The sequence below is a fragment of the Manis pentadactyla genome, chromosome 2, assembly GCF_030020395.1.
Source record: "Manis pentadactyla isolate mManPen7 chromosome 2, mManPen7.hap1, whole genome shotgun sequence".
In the NCBI taxonomy this organism is placed as follows: domain Eukaryota; kingdom Metazoa; phylum Chordata; class Mammalia; order Pholidota; family Manidae; genus Manis; species Manis pentadactyla.
This window is the reverse complement of record NC_080020.1, coordinates 92,038,754-92,059,965: the sequence shown is the minus strand read 5'-3', so window position 1 is coordinate 92,059,965 and position 21,212 is coordinate 92,038,754.

The following is a 21,212-nucleotide window of genomic DNA, read 5'->3' as shown; positions in this document are numbered from 1 at the left end:
CAATTCACTTCTTAAATCTCAATTAGAGTGCCTAGTACACAGCAGGCACTCAAATATTTGATAAATAAAGAGGTAATCATCTAAGACATGATATTTTATCATCGATTTTATTATCTTTTTCTATGATCATTAAATGATCTTTTCAGAATCATAGGCTTACCAAAGGATATCAAAGCTATTCTTTAAGAATGCAATTCTAGAATTTACCCCAAAGTACTGTGAGTGATTATGAATATTTTTTACCATTTTCCTTCTCTTCCATGTTACCACACTAATTCAATCTGTGGAAATGGTGTTATTAAAAATATGAAGATACTTGATGAGAGTACTGATTCATCATGCAGTTACTCTCCAGGACTTTTAATTTTACTATAGTATTTACATGATGTTCTGAAATGGTGCTGACAAGTGGAAAACACACAATATAAAGATGGTACAACTCCCAAAGAGAGAAGGCCACTTATGAAAAGCTTCTGCCTTTGATCAGCTAATTAATTTTACAGAAAAACAGCCATTCTTCTATCCGATGATTGTATGTGCCCTGCTCCACCTTTGTGGGAAAAAAAAGCCAAAAATAAAAAAATGTCCATTCCAAAGAGAAACAGATACCCAAGAAACATAGCCCCAAGAGAAATTAAAACATAGATCCACACAAGAACTTGTATGTGAAGGCTTATTATATAGACAAAAAGCAGTAGCAAATATCCATCAACCATTAGATAAAATGTGGTGTACACACACATACATACACACACGAAGTGGACAGTTCTTCATCAATAAAAAGGAATGAAACACTGATGCATGCTGCAACATGATTGAATCTTGAGAACATTTGCTGAATGAAAGGAGCCAATCATAAGCATCACATATTATATGACTCTGTATACATGAAATGTCCAGAATAGACAAATCTGTAGAGAAAGAAAGTAGGCTGGTGTTTGTTTAGTATTGGGGGTTTTGGAGGGAAACAGGGAGTGACTGCTAATGCATAAAGGGTTTCTTCCTGGGATGACAAAAATGTTCTAAAATTGCCTACGGTACTGGTCACAAAACTCTGAAATACTAAAAACTATTCAACTGTGCATTTTAAATGGGTGAATTACAGTATGCTAGATGAATTATATCTCAATAAAGCTACTAAATATTTTAAAAACTGACATTTGCAACTTTTTCAAGAAACTAAATCAAGTGTATATCCCTCTTTCTGTGAGGGATTACATATAATTGCATTTGTACATCATATCTTTAGCACATTACTCAAGGTTAATAATGATGACCTTTAGTCATTAAGCAAGTCAATTTTAGTGATACATTTGAAGTCAGAAAAGTACATAGTACATTTTAGTAAGTTTTCATCCAAAATGATAAAATTTAGCTTCTGGTATTAAAGAGTTAATCCTCAGCTGGAAAAATCTGGCTTTTCCTAATGACAAACTTGGGGTCTGAATAAGTGAAGACTTTCCTGAAAATACATTAGTAATTAGCACTACAGAATACAGGAATTTATGTATATAACAGTTTCTTGATTACCTGAGACAAGGCACTTGCCAATGTCAGTCCAATAACTATTCACTGAGAAAGCTAACAAAGAACCGCCATATGCCTGAAATGGGTTGATTTTGCATTTGACTCAGTCTCCCCTTCCCAGCCCAATTAATGCTGACAGACAGAACGCCTGTTTACATGATCCCACCTCCAGGCAAAAAATAGCACCTGTCAACTATTACAGATTAATTTAACTCCCAGAACACCTATAGTCATACTGCTAAAAAGGAAATGGAAAGCATTTCTATTTAAAAGTCATTATCTCCTTTTTACTACTATATCCTTCCAAATACCACCTTAACTAACATCTTAGTATTTATCTAAAAGTCAGTCAACCAAAATAAAGTCTGAAATATTATAAGATAATTTTTAAAACATTTGTAGTTTAGACTCCAAAAATTCATTCTGCTCCTCCCTTCAGCCCCCACCTCAAATTTTATCCTAGGAAATTAAGTCAAAATATTATTAATTCTTGCTTACTCCTAATTCCATACTATCTTATAAAATAAGTTAAGAATTTATAAAATGCCTTACAGTGTGCAAGATACTATTTTTGGTATTCAAAAAAGGAAATGACATAGAATGCTTATACCAGGGGAACTCTAAAAGAGAAATTGCCTCAAGGATCAGAATACATGGGAGCCTCATAAAATCTATTTCTACCCACCTCTGTAATTTTCCTGGAGCAAAAACACTGAGAAGGAGGACATACAAAAAGAAGCTGTGAGGTCAAGTAATAGAACTATAGGTTGAAGAGAAACCTACAATCTGAATAGCTTGTCTAAAATCTAGGCTCAATTAAAAAACATGTTTGACCTCCTTTTATGGACACATACCTACACTTAATATCAAGAGATAAACTGTCTATGAAAAACAACACTACTGGCTAAAGCTTAGTCTGCTTAACTGCACTTATTGTGGGAAACAATAAACATTTCTACCTTTGGAAATGAAGGTACTTATAATGCTGCCAAAGCACTTCACCCTAAACTATATACATAAAAAGCCAGTTATACAACTACATTTCTCCTTGAGTTTATTCTCCACGTTAGCATCAGGCTGGTTTGATGTTCAAACATAATTTACTCAATATACAAAAAACCAATTGTATTTCTATATTCTGTCAATGGGCAGGACAAAAGTAAAATTAAGAAAACAATTCCATTTACAATAGCATCCAAAAAAGATAAAAGCTTTATCCTTTATCCAAAAAGGATAAAAAATATAACAAAAGAAATGCAAGATTTATAATCTGAAACTACAAAACATTGCTTCAAGGACTAAATAAATGCTAAGATACCTTGTGTTGATGGATTGAAAGACTTAATATTAAAATGGCAATACTCCCCAAATTGGCCTACAGATTCGATGCAAACCATGTCAAAATCACAGCTGTCCTTTTTGAAGAAATTGACAAGCTGATTCTAAAGTTAATATGGAAATACAAGGGACCCAGAATTAGTCAAAATAAACTTGAAAGAACAAAGTTAGAGGACTCATAATTTCCCAGTTTAAAAAGTTACTACAATGCTGTAGTAATCAAGACAGTGTGTGCCAGTAAGGACAGACATATAGATCAATAGAACACAACCAAGAGTCCAGAAATAAACCCTTATGTTTATGGTAAATTGATTTTAGACAAGAGTGCTGAGACATCTTAATGGGGAAAAACAGTCTTTTCAACAAATGGTTCTAGAACAAATGGACATCCACACACAAAAGAATAAAGTTGGATCCCTCTACTACACCATACACAAAAATTAAGTCAACATTGATCAAAGGCCTGAAGGTAAGAGGTAAAACTATAAAAAAAAAAAAACACTTGGAGGAAGACGGGTATAACTCTGATCTTGCACTAGGCAATAGTTTCTTAGATATGATAACTAAAGTACAAGCAACAAAAGAAAACAGAAAAATTGGAAGTTTTAAAAATTAAAAACTTTTGTGCTTCAAAGGACACCGTCAACAGAGTAAAAAAAAACACAAAATGCAAGAAAGTGTTCACAAATGATGTATCTGATATGAAATATATCTAAAAGATACAAAGAAGTCCTATGACTGAATAATAAAAGGAAAAATAACCCAATTTTTAAAAGGTAAAGGATATGAGTAGACATTTCTCCAAAGGCGATACACAAATGGCCAATAACTACATGGAAAGATGCTCAACATGAATAGCCATCCAGGATCAAAACCACTTCACATCCACCAGGATGGCTATTATCAAGAAGACAAGTGCTACAAGAGTGTAGAGAAACTGAAGCCCGTATACACTGCCATGGGAATATAAAATGGTATGGCCACTTTGGAAAACTGTCTGGCAGTTTCTCACAAGGTTAAAGGAGAATTACCACTGACCATCAATTCTACTCCTACATACATACCCAAGAGATTTGAAAAATTATGTCCACACACATACTTGTACATAAATTTTCATAGCAGCATTATTCATAAAAGTCCAAAAGTGGAAACAACCCAAATGTCCATCAGCTGATGAATGGATAAGAAGATGTGTTTATCCATACAATGGAACATCATTCAGCAAAGCTACAACGTGGATTAAACTTGAAAACACGCTGAATGAAGGAAGTCAATAAAAAAGATCACATAGTGTATGATTCAATTTCTATGAAATATACAGTATAGTTAAATCTATAGAGACAGAAAACAGATTAGTGGTTTCCAAGGGTGAGGGGATTTGGAAGGAAATGGAGAGTGACTGCTGATGGTTACAGGGTTTCTTTTGCAGGTGATAAAATGTCCTAAAATTGATGGTGGTGATAGTTGCACAATTCTGTGAACATCCTAAAAAATACTGAGTATTTTTTATATAACACTAAAAACACTTCAAATGGATAAATTGTATGGTGTGCATATCATATCTCAATAAAGCTTTTAAACAAAACATTACTGATGTAACATTTTACAAAAGCAAGATTTTTCTATACACTTTCTCTCTAGATGGTTGATCTCACTCTTTTTTCAGCCTCTTACTAACCCCTGCCACTATGGCACCTACAATATGGACAGTATAATGATACTGGAGATGCAGTACTGAGCTGCCGTCCTGCCATATATTTTGGTTCAAGGGTTAGAGGAAGGGAGAGGAACACCCCAACCCCTTGAACCTACTATTTCTTCCTCATTTACCTAGGAATTCTAGATTGGGATTTGGTATAAATCCAGCTTAAAAAGCACCATTTCTCAAAAAAGGAAGAACAAAAAGAATTTTAAGTACTTAGATACTGAAATTGGGACCCGGTCAAATATACCCATACACAACTAAAAATAATCCATTTAATAGGAAGTACAGTTTTTATAGAACAATACTTTGCAAATCTCACTTTTATTAAAAAATAATTTGAGATACTTCTAAACACCATTCTTATGCACATTTAAATTTATGAATTTAAATTTTTAAAATGTTAAAGTATATCTAAATTCAGTTTTCTTTCAGTTCCATTATGCAAAAAAAAAAAAACAAGTAGTGAACACATCCATTAGTAGAAAATACCTCCCATCTACAGCTGGCTACTCATAAACTCCAGCTGGTTTATCATTGGGAGAGAATCTTAAAAGCATCAAGAGAAAGACACAGTTTCCTACAAGGGAAATCCCTTAAGACTATTAGCAGATTTCTCATTAGAAATTTTATACACCAGAAGAGAGTGGCATGAAATATTCAGGGTGCTAAAAGGGAAAAATCTACAACCAAGAATAGTCTACCCAGCAAGGTTATCATTCAGTACTGAAGGTGAGATAAGTTTTCCAGATAAACAAATGTGAAAAGAATTCATCAACACTAAACCAGCCTTACAAGATACATTAAAGGGACTTCTTTAAGTGGAAATGTTTTTAAATTTAAATATTTTTCATCAGTGAAAATAAACCTACAGTAAAAGTAGCAGACCAATCAGTAATAATGCAAGTATCAAGTTCAAAAGACAAAAGTATTAAAATCAATGATGATATCCAAAAATTACTCAAAAGATACACAAAATAAAAAGATGTAAATTATGACATCATATACATAAAATGTAGAGGAGGACTGATTGTAAAAAGTAGTACCTTTAGAATGTGTTTGAAATTATCTATCCATCTAATATACACTGTTATACATATATAAGTTGCTATATATGAACCTCACAGTAACATCAAACCAAAAGCCTATAATACACAAAATAGAAAAAAGAAAGTAATCCAAGCATAACACTAAAATAAGTCATCAAATCCCAAAGGAGAGTAAGAGAGGAAGAAAGGAACAGAACTATAGAAATAACCAGAAAATTAACAAAATGGCAATAAGTCATACCTATCAATAATTACTTTAAGTGTAAATGGACCAACGTCTCCAATCAAAAGATATAGATTGGCTGCATAAATAAAGAAACAAGACCCATCTATGTGCTGCCTACAAGAGGCTCACTTCAGACCTAAAGACACATACAGATTGGAAGAGAAGGGATGGGAAAAGATATTGCACATAAAAAGAAGTGAGAAACAATCAGGAGCAGCAATATTTATGTCAAACAAAATAGACTTTAAAACAAAGAAAGTAACAAGAGACAAAGAAGGGTGTTACATAAAGATGAAGGGAGTATCCAAGGAGAGAATATAATAATTGTAAATATTAGGCACCCAACATAGGAGCACCTAAATATATAAATCAAATACTGACAGACCTAAAGGGAGAAACTGACAGCAATACAATGATAGTAAGCAACTTTAACACCCCACTCACATCAGTGGATAGATCATCCAGAAAGGAAGTCAGGAAGAAAACTCGTATTCAGTGATACATTAGACAAGATGGACTTAACAGATGATATACAGAACCTTCCACACAAAATCAGCAGAATACACATTTCAGTGCTCAGCTTTTAGCATATTTGCATTCTGAAAGGATAAGCTATAAAACAAATTTCTTAAATCATATTTTCCACTTAAATATATTTACCACAGAAGATATTTTCAAATGATAGTTTGAAATCCCTTAAAAGGGATACTTTAAAACATATAGGAAAACTCAAAGTATGCTACAAAACACAAATCCTCAAATATAAATGACCCCTGGGTGCAAGTTGAAAGGAGATTTGCCTGATGTCTTACTGGGTTTAAATTAAATTTGTCTCCTCAAGTCTGATGTAAAATAATGTCTCTCTGCAGCCTTATAATCTAATGTTCTAATTGTAAACAAATCTCAACCTCATTATGAATTATTTCCTTCACCCTACCACCTACCCTTGCTTTTCATTAAAATCCAAACTTCTGAGGAAAAAGCACTGACTATGCTAGCCCTCTCTGATGGCCAGTACCCATAATGCAAACAACAGGGAGTGAGGGCGGAGGGGACAGGCATCCCCCAGTGCTAATTTCAGACTGAAGAAATCTTTCCTCCTTTTTAAGCTTTAGAGAATCTGAATGCACCATTCTCCATTCCAATGGGTTCTTCTATATCCAATAACAGCCTTAGCACAGGGGACCAACCTATATAGTTTTAAAAATTTGCCCAAAAGATTCAGCTTTGCCTCTTTCTACCGCCTGCTCCCACACTCACCTGGCTTACATCTCTCCTGTTACTCCACATTCTGCTACTATCATGATGACTTCAACACCCAGGTAGAAGCATTCGTTGGCTCCTCAGCTTCAGTGACCATCTCTAGTCCACTTCAGCAGCTCATGGTTACGACCTCATTTGTCATCACCTGGAGCAAATACACTTCTGAAGCTCATCTTTAATTCAAATTTCTCACTCTGTTACCAAAATCTCCGTCTGTTGCAGCTTCACCAAACCCTGCTGCTTCTAGGTAAGCTCTTAGACATCCTTAATACTTCTAGCCCCTCATTTCTCACATTTCTCATAATTTATCAGTTCCCTCCTTGGCTTCACTTCCATCCCAGATACCACAATCCGTCTCCTCAACTACTTTCTTCTCAATACCCTGAAATCCTTCATACTCTTGGCCTACTTGTGTCTATCTACCACATTCATCCTCAAACCATTGTTCTTAAGCCAGGTTAAACATACGACAGACTCCAGGTCCCCTACCTCCTTACTCTCCACAGCAGCAATTCCAGATGTTCTTGAACCCCACTTCTCCCCAATCCCATTCCTCACCAGCCACCTCTTGACTTTGCTCCTTCATTTAACCTATCTCTGTGGCATTTTTCAGTCTCTCCATATGTGCCTCTGTGTGTGTGTGTGTGTGTGTGTGTACCAATTCCACCTCAAGGCCTACATACACACTCCAGTATCTCTCCACCTAGCCTCCCTTAATGCAATGTATTTCCCCAGATCAGTGCCATTCAAAGAATGGTCCGTGGACCAGGTGTTCCATCAACTGTTACTGGTCCTTGAGGAGATAAACTTCCAACAGATCGAAAAACAGCCACATCAACTAAAATCTGTTTCAACTGACACTATCTCTCTAAGCAGTTACTTCTCTGATCCCTCCTTTTATTTCATGTCTTAGAATTCCTCTCAACAATATGTCGTTAAATGCTTCCGAGTCTTTACTCCTACAAATGCCATCTGCTGAGAATGCCATTCTACTTCTTCCCTAAGTCCTCCTCTTCTATCAAGATTCAGCTAAAGCTTCACTTCCTCCAAAGCAGTAACTCCACCACACTCCAGGCTAAATTTGATGCCCCTCCCCCATGCTCATGTAACACCAAAGGTGCAACTCTATCCCAGCACTTTCTATATTTATTACAATTATCTATTTATATTAAATACCTTCTCCCCCATCCCCTATGGTGATCCCTTGAAGTGACTTTCCTACTACATTAAAAGTTGAGAAACAAAAATGAGTATCTGGCTATTGATAAATGTTTTATGAATAAATAAATTTTCTGTTTTCTCCCAACCCCCATGAATCTCTTTTTCATTTTCAGATGACCTTCCCTGTGGGAAAAAATAAATGGAGATTAAGTAGAATTCCCCAGTTTTATATCCACTCCATCTTATATTGCTTATCATCATACTTCTTCCCTGAGTACATATCATCCACAGTTTGAACATCTAATTCCTTTAACCATGATTTTGTTCCCCTTCCCTCCTGTCAGCTCTGAGCTCTTGCTCCCTCAATTATTCCTTATCCCTTTCTCCTGTCCCCTTGACCTTGGCATATAAACATATTCAAGTCACTCAAACACTCAAATTAACTACCCACCCACCACTACCCCCGGCCCCAGCTATTGCTCTCATTATCTTTACAGACAATTTTTTTTTCTTTTTTTTTTTTTAATAATTATTTTTTATTGAAGGGTAGTTGACGCACAGTATTACATTACATTAGTTTCGAGTGTACAACACAGTGGTAGAACATTTATATACATAATTCTAGGTTCCAGCTATCACCCTACCAAGCTGTTACAATATCTTGACTATATTCCTTATGCTATACATTACATCCCGGTTACTTATTTATTTTACCATTGGAAGTCTGTCCTTTTTTTTTTTTTTTTTTTTGTGAGGGCATCTCTCATATTTATTGATCAAATGGTTGTTAACGACAATAAAATTCTGTACAGGGGAGTCAATGCTCAATGCACAATCATTAATCCACCCCAAGCCTAATTTTCGTCAGTCTCCAATCTTCTGAGGCATAACAAACAAGTTCTTACATGGAGAACAAATTCTTACATAATGAATAAGTTACATAGTGAACAGTACAAGGGCAGTCATCACAGAAACTTTCGGTTTTGCTCATGCATTATGAACTCTAAACAGTCAGTTCAAATATGAATACTCATTTGGTTTTTATACTTGATTTATATGTGGATACCACATTTCTCTCTTTATTATTATTATTTTATAATAATGAAGTGGTAGGTAGATACAAGATAGTGGTAGGTAGATACAAGATAAAGGTAGAAAACATAGTTTAGTGTTGTAAGAGAGCAAATGTAGATGATCAGGTGTGTGCCTGTAGACTATGTGTTAATCCAAGCTAGACCAGGGCAATAAAACATCCACGTATGCAGAAGATTTCTCTCAGAACAGGGGGGGTGAGGTTCTAAGCCTCACCTCTGTTGATCCCCAATTTCTCACCTGATGGCCCCCCTGCGACTGTGCCTGTCTTAGGTTGTTCCTCCCTTGAGGAATCTTACCCGTACAGACAATTTTTTATTCTAAGTAGTCTACCTATAAATACACCCAGTGCAGTCTGGAACCCACCCGTGCCATTCCAATTAAACTGCTCTGTGAAATGTCACTAACTTCTTCCTCTTCCCCCACATCTAATTTGTCACCAAATCAAGTCTGTTCTATATCTTAAAATCTCTTTCAAAACCATCAAATTCTCCCTGTTCTCTCTAGTCTGACTGAGGCCCCAGGTGTCAGTATGACCTGCTGCAGTAACCTCATAACTGGCCTCCCTTCCTCCCGCTCCCTCTCTTCCAGGCAATCGTCCTTGCTGCCTGCCTGACTGTGCTTGCTGAAAATACATATCTGAGGCATAACACTTCTCAATGGCTATTTAATTACACATCACACTAACTCAACCTTTTTGGAAATCAAAGACCTCATTAAGAAACTAATAAATGCCTCTGGTTCTATCTCATAAAATTACATAGACATAAATATAATTTTGTATACAATGCCAGACACTTGAGGGACACAAACACACTCACTCACGGACACACGGGTTTTTTAAAGGTAAGATCTAGGTGGTTCTAGAAGTCTTCCCAGCTTATTTTCTCCTTCAAAATGCACTCTAGACACAGAGACCTTGGAGAAGCTCTTCCAAACCTCAAATTGCTCTATGTTGTTCCTTCAGAACCGGAATACTCTTTTCCCCACCCAATCTAGGAAACTCTTGTTTTCTAGGACTCAGTTTTAAGGGCGGCTAGCTCTTGAAGAATCTGACACCCTCACAGTAACTCTGTTATAGTATTCAATGTATGTAAATGTTTTCCTATCATCCCCTAAGACTACTAAGATTTTGAGGACAAATATTTTTCTCTTTGCCGTCTTTAAATTCCCAGTGCTTTGTAGAATGCCCAGCCCATAGTATGTATCCAAGAAATATATCCTGGTTACTTACCTCTTTTACAAATTAATCTACTCATCTGTTCTCAACTACAGCTTATATTTTATATGATTCCCAAATCAAAATCTCAGTCACCAAATACTTAGTGATATCAGTCACTATGCTACAGAAAGTATAAGGAAGACTAAACTTGAACTTAAAAAATCCAGGTGGGGATTAACAGGACATCTGCTCTCTAGCAGAATGTTGTGAGCTGTAGCCAGCCACATTCCCATGACACAAAGGGGAAAAAATTAGGACATCAGAGAACTAAGGAAGTAAAAACATAAAATTATGTCAATTCAAATTTCAGAAAGTGAAGAGCCTTTCTTAGGTAAGCAGTCTATCATGGGCTGTTTTCTTATCCGGGAGTATTGGTCAGGTATGGAAGGATGAGGGCAGAGGATTGAGCATGGCCCACAGTGATGGGCTTTTCTAGGGGAAAAAGAAACCAACTGTTTTTGCCAAGCATACAAAGGTGGTGTAACAATTTTCTGATATTCAGGAATCCTAAATGTGTGGCTAATTTATCAAAATAGGTTTGCTATATTCTAATGTTGCCTGGAAGCATAGGATACATCAATAACACAGAATAAAATTTCCCGCAGTCTCATGACAGATAGGAGACTATGTTCTACCAGAGGGATGATGCCTATCCAATCTATAAACCATGTAGGATGAAAGGCCAAAGATCAAAGTTTGGAAGAGCAGATTGAAATCCCCAATCTTTCAAGCCTAATGAGATAAAGACCTAGCAGATTCTCAGTAGAAAGTCCACAAGGGATACACCTAAGGAATAAGGAAGAACCAAAGGCAGACTGAATTTTGCAGAAACTGCAATCAAAATTGGTTCAGCCTTTAGGACCAAGGTAATTAGCCCCATCTATATGATGAAGGTAATTAGGCATCTATATGACAAAGGAAAAGGGAATCCATTTCTGGAAAAGAAATAAAAGGAAATATGAGAACTTCTATAGTTCCTTTATGTACCGCGTTTGACACGTAACAAAAACTATTAGACATGTGAGAAGGGGAAAAACCACATCCAACAAGATTTAAAAATAAAATACAATATCCACAGATGACCCAGGCACTGCAGTTTTTAAACAAGGAATTTAAATTAATTTAAAATGAAACATTAAAGAAATTAAGAAGCAGAAAGGAACAGGATGAAGAGATGAAAAATTTCAATAGAAAATCAAATGGAAATTATAGAATTTCAAAATGCAATATAAGTGAACTTGAAGGCAGGCCAGTAGAAAAAAACTCAAGCTGCAACAGAGAAAAAAAGAATGGAGAGAAACAAAGCAGCAGATAAAGGGCATATAGAAAATTTTTTTAAAAAATAAAAGGTCTAGAGGTATTAAATAGGCAATACCAAATGGCATGAATGTGAAGCAATTAGAACTCTCATAAATGACTGTGTTAGACAGAAAGACAGAAATGAGTGGGATGGAAAGGAGAAAGGGCCCACAAAAGTTGTGGGAGTTGATCAAATAGAACCAGAAAAGCAGAAATGACTCCAAGAGTTAATCAGATGAAGCCACAGGGTCCAAGAGTGACTCAAGAAATGTCCAGGGTCCCCCCAGATAAGAAACATCAGAGACACAGGCACAGCACAGCCCCTGTTCCCATTTCACCAATCAGAACAAGCCTAGAGAGCTGACAGCTGTCAATCAAGGACCTCTCTGCCCTGCCAAAAACCACATAAAAGAAGCCTCAGAATGAGCATCCACGCCTATTTGTCTTATCTTAGGCAGGCCCGCCCTGTTACTCTATACAGAGTGTATTAAAACTTACTTTGCTTTCTTGACTTTGGTCTCTTATTTCACTATATATGACTTCCCTGTGACACCAAGTTGAGTCCTTTCCTTCCTAATAACTGATGGAAAAATAGTTGATAGAACTATTTTGGGGAAAAAATGTTTGGCAGCATCAATTAAAGCAGTACATATGTCTGTAAGTGACACAAAAATTCCACTCCTGGGCATCCACCCAACAGAAATGACAACTTCTTTCCACTAAAAAAATTATACAAGAATGTTGATGGTAATAATTTCATAATAGCAAATACTGAAAGCAGTCCAAATGTCCTTTGACAAAAGATAAATAGAAGAAATAAATAAATGATGGTATATTCACACATTAGACTACAACTCAGCAAGAAAAAAGGACACATTACCAACACGTGCAACAATATGGATGCCCCTCAAATAAACAATGGTGAATGAAAGAAGCCATACACAAAAAAGTATACTATATGATGGATAGTGACAAATGAAAGAATACTGATATGTGATTGGGGAGGTCATAAGGGAGTCACACATAGGGTATTGTAAATTCTTTGTATTTTTATTTAGGTGATAATTACATTAAAAAACACCATTGAGTTGCATGATCAATATTGGCATGCCTCAATATATTTAATACCTCACTTTTTTTAAAAAACAAAAAAAATTGAAAATAATACATATGCACTATGCAAGGCAGTAAAATGTACGTGAATACAAAAAGCAGAGTGCTACGAAACTTTAGAGGACTCTCAGACCAGTTCTATCTACAATTGTAGGTAAAAGCCGTAAAGTGGATTGAGTCTTGAATAGGTGGGACTTGGATTAAGCACAGTGTCTAACTACAGGGTATGGAAATAAAGGGCGTAAGCAATGATCCATGAATATTCCAGCTAAAATGATACAGATCAACAGTTCCTAAAGTATGTCCTCAAACCAGCAGGGCTAGCATTACCCGGCAGCTTGCTAGAAATTCAAATTCTCCAACCCCATCCCAGACCTACAGGTCAGAAACTGTGAAATGAGCCCCAGGACTAGGCGTTTCAGCAAACCTTCTGGGTGATTCTGATGCCTGAGCGATCTGAGAACCACTGTTACAAAGGAAACTGGAAAAAGAAAAATGTATGAAAGCAGGCCATAACTACAGTTTTACTCTTCAGAAAGGCCATAAAAATTACTTGGGATAAACTCAATATATTAAATGAGAGCGAGCCAAGCTATGAGGAAGCATCATTCTCGGGAGAAGGTGATAAGTTTGATTTTTGACCCAAAATGTACTGTTCAAAGAGAAAACAAAGTGGGTTTGCTCAACAGGCAGATCAAAACACAGGACTGAAAAAGAGACTAGGGCTAGTTTATAGATACAGGAATAGAATATATAAAGTAATTAGTTACAAAAGAATTTATAAATTGCTACATGCTGTTAGTTCCTAGGAAAACAAAGAGGAATAGAAACTGACTGTACCATTGCTGTACATGACTCCACACTCCTTAGGGGTGGGCTGCCCATAGTGACTTTGGTGCAAAGAGTACATTACAGAAGGGAGAGTGAGGGTAATTTTTAAAGTGGAAGAATCCAACAAAGGTCAATATCAGCTCTGATATGTCATGTTGACAATATGTACCCATGATATGATGTGATGTGATGAAAATGGCACTTTACCTCCCTGGTCTTCTTCCAAAAACTCATAACACCAGTATAATCATAACAAAAACATCAGACAAATCCCCAGGACATTCTAGAAAACACCTGACCAGTACTCCTGAAAACTGTCTAGGCCAAGAAAACAAGGGAAGCCCTGAGAAATAAAATAAATTTAAAAGTAAAGTTTGTTAACAATAAAATAAAGCAATGGCCAAGAACCAATTCAACTCAGTTCACCACTACCAGCAATACTCTCAGATTGAATTACAAAGTCACCATTCAGACATTCCATCTGGTTCTGATTTTACCTGCACCCCCCAGTCTGTCTACCTACAAGACACTACTATAGTTGCTAAGAATAAAGTGATAGATAAAACAAAATCCCCACTCTGAGTAGTGTGCATTCTAATCTCTGAATGCACCGCAGTTCTTAAAGACAGTCTAAGGCACATAACAGCTTCCTATCTGATCTTCAACATACAATTCCAAGTATGTACCCCAGAGGGTCCCGGCCTAGACAGTTTCCATTGAAAACGTTTAGGCAGATTAGCTTATTCCTACAAAGGGGTACTTAATGGCCCCCAAAATAGCACCACACAAATGCATTTCTCCCTAAAGAAGCCACAGAATTTAAAGAATAGGATTATCTTCTCAAGATAAAGGAGAGCTGTATAGGTACAAAAGCTTGTAGGAAAAACAAAATTAAAATACTGGTGGAAAAAACAGAATAGTTGGGAGATGCAATGTGCCCAACTATTTGCTATTCTACCTACCAAGTCACTGAGTATCTCAGCTTTAGCTGATTTAATTTCCTTCCTGATACTAATTCCCTTCACACTAGCTACTCTTCCAGAAATAGTAAACAGAACAACTGTAAATCCTTTCTGTGCCTGCACACACACACTACGTCTGGTTCATTGTATCTGTGGTGTCTCTCAAACCCATCTGTTACTTGCAGTTCTTATACCCCAATTTATACTTTTAACTATACTAGTACAAAGGGCCACACTGATTTATCCTCATACAGATTTTCCCATTCTACTCTTTTCCACACAAACCATTCTTAATATTTCAAACACACCTCTTGGTGATGCCAGGGTTCTTGTTCACGGAGCCGAAGAATGAACTTCGCACACACTCAAGGTGGGAGAGCAAGGCAGAGGCTTTTATGTAGAGAGAAAGTGAAAAAACAGAGCTCCTGGCTCAAGCCAGGAGGGGACAAGAGAGCCCCGGGTGGTGCGTTATCTAATGATTTTATAGGCAGTTGAGAGATAAAGGGCTAGGGATATGCACCTGCTAAGTGGTTCCAAATACCTTTTGAAGAAACACTAAGTTTCTTATTAGTCGTCCTGGTTATTTACAAGAATTTTACTGCTCTGATTTCCTCCCAGGATAGCAGCTTCCTGGTCTGGGAGCATATCACTCAAGACTGCCTGCTTTGCTCCCCAAGGTGGGCTGAGTTATTGTCTGTTCGTTAAGAAACTTTTAACTAATTGGGTTTTAAGATGAAATCCTTCCTGTTTTTACTATATTGTTTTGGGCTTGCTTGCTACATTGCCTAAGTTGCAACAAATCATTTGTTTAGGGCTGAAGAAAGAAAAGCAGCACTTGCGTAAAGTTAGAAAATAAACTGGGCCCCCAAGCAGGCCAAAGCAAATCTCACAATGTATTATCTTGCTTTTGTTTTTTCCAGAGGCCCTCACTCTACTCTGTCTAAGCCCATGGTCCCTGTCTCATTGGGTCATGTCACAAACACCTTTCTGATCATCTCTCAAAAACCTGAACTAGTTCCCAACTGCTAGCCCAGCAGGCAAGTATCCTACAATCCGAGGGCTGCATCCCACACTCCTTTACATTAGCACAGCACTGCCCTACCTTAGCAACCTTTGTGTTCCCCCTTTCCTAGCATTTTCCACTTCTGAATTAGTGAGAGTGATGTCAGATGCATGCAGTCTATTCCACCTTTAAAAAAAAAATCAATAAAGCCAAAGAGAAGATTAAATTGACTTGCCCCATTCCACACTAGTAGCAAAAACAAAAAAGTCCAAGCCTAGAAGTCTAGATCCCCTAAACACTAATCCCTGAATGTTCTTACCCATATCCACCTGTCCACGTCCCATCACATCCACTCTTTAAATTCCAGTCAAAAGCCTTCTTTGATCATTACAGGGTTACAGTTTCACAAGGGAAAAAGGGAAGATGTGCTAAGACAAAGTAGGTTCCTGACTACTAGTAGCTACAGATGTTTCCTGACCCCTGACAATATTAGAATACAGAAGGCGGGGGGGGGGGGGGGGGGGGGGGGGGGGGAGGTGCTGGTGATTAAACTAGCAGCTACTAACTGGTAACACAAACTAAGCACACAGATGGATGGTTTGCATAAATTACCCCCACTGAGTCCCAATGAGGAAATAAACAATTCTTTTTAAAAATGATGAAATAGGCACAAGAAGTGTGAATCCTTGTCCAAGATCACACAAATGGTGAGTGGAAAAGCTGGGTCTGAACCCAGGTTTGGACTAAACGCATTAAGGGCATTTCTCACTGCTCACGTTTAAACAACAGGTTTTCATTCTCTGATTAACACGTGCAGACACTAGTTCCAGGTTCTTTCCCCTTAGGAAGCCCTTTAACACCCAGCCCCCCAAACCCCGTGACTTATCAACAGGGATCCGCAGCACTGGCCTCAGGTCTGCGTGGGGGGAGCCCTCGCAGCCTCCAGGCCTGCCTCTCCCCCCCCCCTCCCCCGCTTCCAGCCATCAGCCCCAGAGCCCTGAGGCCCGAGCCCCTCCGGCCCCAAGCCCACGCTGTAAACATCGCTGACGCGAAGGCTGGTCAGGAAGGAGCTGTGCGCGCGGGTCGTCGGGACGCCCGGCCTCCCCCCGACGGCCGGGGCGGTGCCGCCGCAGGGCGCTGCTGGGGCCCCACCTCCGGAGCAGAACGCGCGGAGGACCGGGCGCCGGCAGGAGGTGCGCGGCGGGCGGCGGGGCTGCGGCTCGCCCTGCGCCGGGGGTTCGCGGCCGGGCGCCCGCCGAGCCGCCACAGCCGGAGGCCTGCCCAGGGGCGTTTGATCCTTCCCTGCCGGGAGGCGCGGAGCTGCTCTCCCATGAGCACAGCACACAGCTTTAAAACCGTCGCGCAAATGGTTTTGTCTGTGAACCTCACACATCTTTCCTGTAAGAATTCTGACCTCTTTACAGGAAAGTAGGCCATTAGTCGGGAATTCCCTGAATGAGACCTTTTCTGCGTCCACTTCTTGGTTCTACCTCTTTCTGAGGTGTCCTTCAATTCATCCACTAATTCACAGCAATGAAACACCCTATTCGAGCACTCGTGCGTGGGGCTGGTGATAAAATGAACCGAACAAACAAAGCCCTGCACTAAGGGGAACCACACCAGATGCTGTCACCTCCGCCCGGCCCAGGTCTCCCCGCCACTGCTACAAGCCAGAGGCGCTCTTCTGCCTTTCCTCCTCTCGCCTGCCCTTCTCTCACTTCCGCTTAGATGCAAAGCGCAGGGCAATTTGTTTCCTGATTTACCACATGATTCTTCAGGTATGTTTTTAATCATATCTAATTATGACACTAAAATACTGCCTTCTATTGCCATATGGGCTCTGACGATCCTTGTGAGAACAGAGTAAGGGAAAAACTAATGTTCATATCGAATTATATTTTACAGTAAATATTATGAAATGATGGAATTCCAGTTATCAATAAAATACCTCCAGAGTACTGCAACCCCTTGGAATATTGCCAGTTGGTCATTTAGCTCAAATGAACCTGGATCAAAGGGATACATCTAGAAGAATACAAAGTGCCAAATTTGATAAAATCAGAAAAATAAAACTTGAACAAGTGTACATTAAATAAATTGAAATGGTGGCCAAAGATCTCTCCCTCCGAAAAGCTACAGGCCAAGAATGTTTAGTAGATGGGAGTTGTACAAAGCTTCTCAGCCTAATGCATAAGGCTATTATAAACATGATTTCAAAATGGGACACTAACAGGAGGAAAAATACTCATTTAATATGTGGGTATAAAATTACTTTAAAAATAATTAAATCCAATAGTACATTTCAAAATTACATTGTTTAGATGTTTATCCTAAGAATTGTAAGTACGGTTTAGGACTCAAAAAAATCTATCAATGTAATTCACCATATTAATAGGTTGAAAAAACTGAAATTATGGCAAATGATGCAATAAAAAGCTTTTGATAAATTTAAGTAGTATTTATGATTTAAAATTCCTTAAAATATAAGGAATAAAGGGATGTTTCTCATCTTAGTGAACCAACAGCAAAATTTTATATAGCAAACTAACAAATATATTCCCTATTAAGGTCAGAAATAAGAGAAGGTTACCCAACCGCTATCACCACCACTGATTAACAGATTATTGGAGGTGCTGGAAAACATAAGAAAAAGAAAAGGAGCAAGGAAGCAAGAGAAGAGAGCGAGGGAAAGATAATTAAGGTAAGATAGCATATTATGAGAATAAATGACTAAATCTACATGATCACCCCAACAGACACAGAAAAAGCATTTGCCAAAATACAGTGTTCATTCTCAATAAATGAGAAATAGAAATGAACTTATGCAACTTGATAAAGACAATCTGTGAAACCTAAAGTTAGTATTCTACTTCATGGAAAGAATCTGAATGCTTTCCTCCTGAAATTAGGAACAATGCAAGTGAGACAGAGACCGCTGGTATAGTCAGAGTAGGGTGAGAGCCTCCGGAGAAAAAGCCGAGCAAGATAATTACAATCAGAACAATGTAGCAATGTGCAAAGAAGTCCCTATTGAAACTCTGTGATAAGCATTATGCAAAGTCAGAGTCACACTAATTCTCTAGGGTAAAGATACCAGACTAGGAATATAGACATCTTCAGTGAGATCAGTTGAAACTCAAAAGGCCAGCAGCAACTTAGCCTGGAATGTTTGAGTGTTCTGCAGATAAAGAAAAGTGTCTCAGCATAACCCGCGACTTCACTGTATCAATTTAAATCATGACACTGTAAAATTTACCTTAGCCTGCTAAAAGGCCCAGCTTATTTTAACCATACCTATGTGCTATATTTCCTTCTCTGATCCTAACCAAGTAATCTGCAACATAGGAAAAAGACTAATTTAGTAAGCAAGCCCAACTATAAACAGCCCAAGAAGTTAAGAAGTAAGATTCTTAACTTACTTCAGCAAACAGGCAACAACCCAGCCCACCGTGGGGGCAGGGTAGGGGGTCTTAATTGACAAGCTCCCAGAGGGAAACTGCTATCTTGAGAAAGGATCAGAGCAGAAAATTTCTTATGTTACTCATCAAGAATGAGCATTCTGGGACCACTCAACAAGTCTGCACCCCTAACCCTTTACCCTCATTCCTGAAAATTCTCAACTGCGCATAAAACCCCTAGACAATGAGCCAACCGCGGACTCTCTTGTCCCCTCCTGGCGTGAGCCAGGAGCTCTGTCCTCTCACTTTCTTTCTAAATAAAAGCCTGTACCTTGGTCTCCTACCTTGAGTGTTTGTGAAGCTCATTCTTTGGCTTCATGAACAAGAACTCTGGCATCACAGGGATATCCACCCTCACCACTTCTATCTATCATTTAACTGGATATATTCTAGCCAGTGCAAATAGGCAAGAAAAGAAATAAAAATCATCTAGATTGTAAAGTAAAACTGTCTTTATCTGCAGATGATATGATCATGTTTGTAGAAAATTCTAAGGAATCCACATACCAAAAAAACTATTTGAATAAAGGAATTCAGCAAAATCATATGACACATAAGATTAATTTACAAAAATCAACCTTATTTCTATATACTACCAATAATCGATCTAAAAACAAAATTAAGAAAACAATTCCATTCATAAGAACAAGGCTCTTTGGAAAAAATTTAACCAAGAAAGTGGGTGACTTGTACACCAAAAATTATAAAACATTGTTGAGAAAAATTGGAGACTATCTGAATAAATGGAAAGGGACATTCCATGTTCATAGATTTGAAGACTCCATATTATTAAGATGTTAATTCCCTACAAAGTGATACACAGATTCAGCATAATCCCTGCAGGTTTTTTTGCAGAAATTGACAAGCTGATTCTAAAATTTACATGGAATAGGAAGGTACTAAAACTGCCAGAAAATTTTGACCAAGAAAAATGTTTATTTTTAGTTCCTTGAACATATTTTCCTTCAATTTTGTGAATGTATCTATAATAGTTGCTTTGAAGTCTTGGTTGGCAGAGTCAACATCTAGACCCACTTGGAGGCATTTTTTATTGACTCCCATTTTTCCTAAGTATATGTCACACTTTCCTGTTTCTTTGTATGTCTGGTAATATTTGGTTGGAAATCAGACATTATATAATAATTGTTATAGTGATTTAGAATTATGTTGCCTTTTTGTTTTATTGGGTAATTGACTTGCCTGGATTCAAACTGAAGTCTTCCCTGTGTTATGCAACTGCTGATATATCTGTTCTAATTTCGTGGTTTGTGGTTCCTACTGTTAGCCAGGCACATATCCTGTATAACTTCACAGTCATCCAAGGGTTTGAACAGACATTATACTCATATCTGAAGGCTCACCCTAAAGGTTCCTTGTCTCTAGGGAAATCCTTCTCCCAATTTCAAAATAATCTGTCATCCTCAAGTTCTCTCCTCTGACACTTCAAGCCCTAAATTTTCAGCTTTATTCTGCCCAAACTTCATGCAGTTGTGAAATACACTTTGTTTAAAAAGAAAAAAAATGGCGGCATATTCACAGCTCTCACCCTGTTAAAATCTTTTTCAGTCTTTCAAGTCTCTGTCTTTTTTGCTATATCCCCTGGAGTCTCTGCCACAGGTGAACACACATAGGTAGTTTACCTGTCAGCCAGCAATTCAGTCACAGTTTATACTCAGATTTTGTGTCTTAAATATTACTGTCCCGCTCAGAATTTCTCCCTATATTTCCAGCTGCTTTTTCAACCCTGAAGAGTGATCTGATACTTGAGCTGGTAAGGCTGTGGTTTACATCTGTAGTTTTCTAACTTTGTCGGCTTGGGGTTTAGGAAGAAACTACAGGCCAAACCTCTCTCAGGCTAAGTCACAACCTTGGAATTCTTATCCCATCCAGTTTAGGTTTTTCCAGAGAAAACTTTCCTCTGGCTTCTATTTCAGATGCTTTCCAGTACTTTTAGTTTATTGCATCT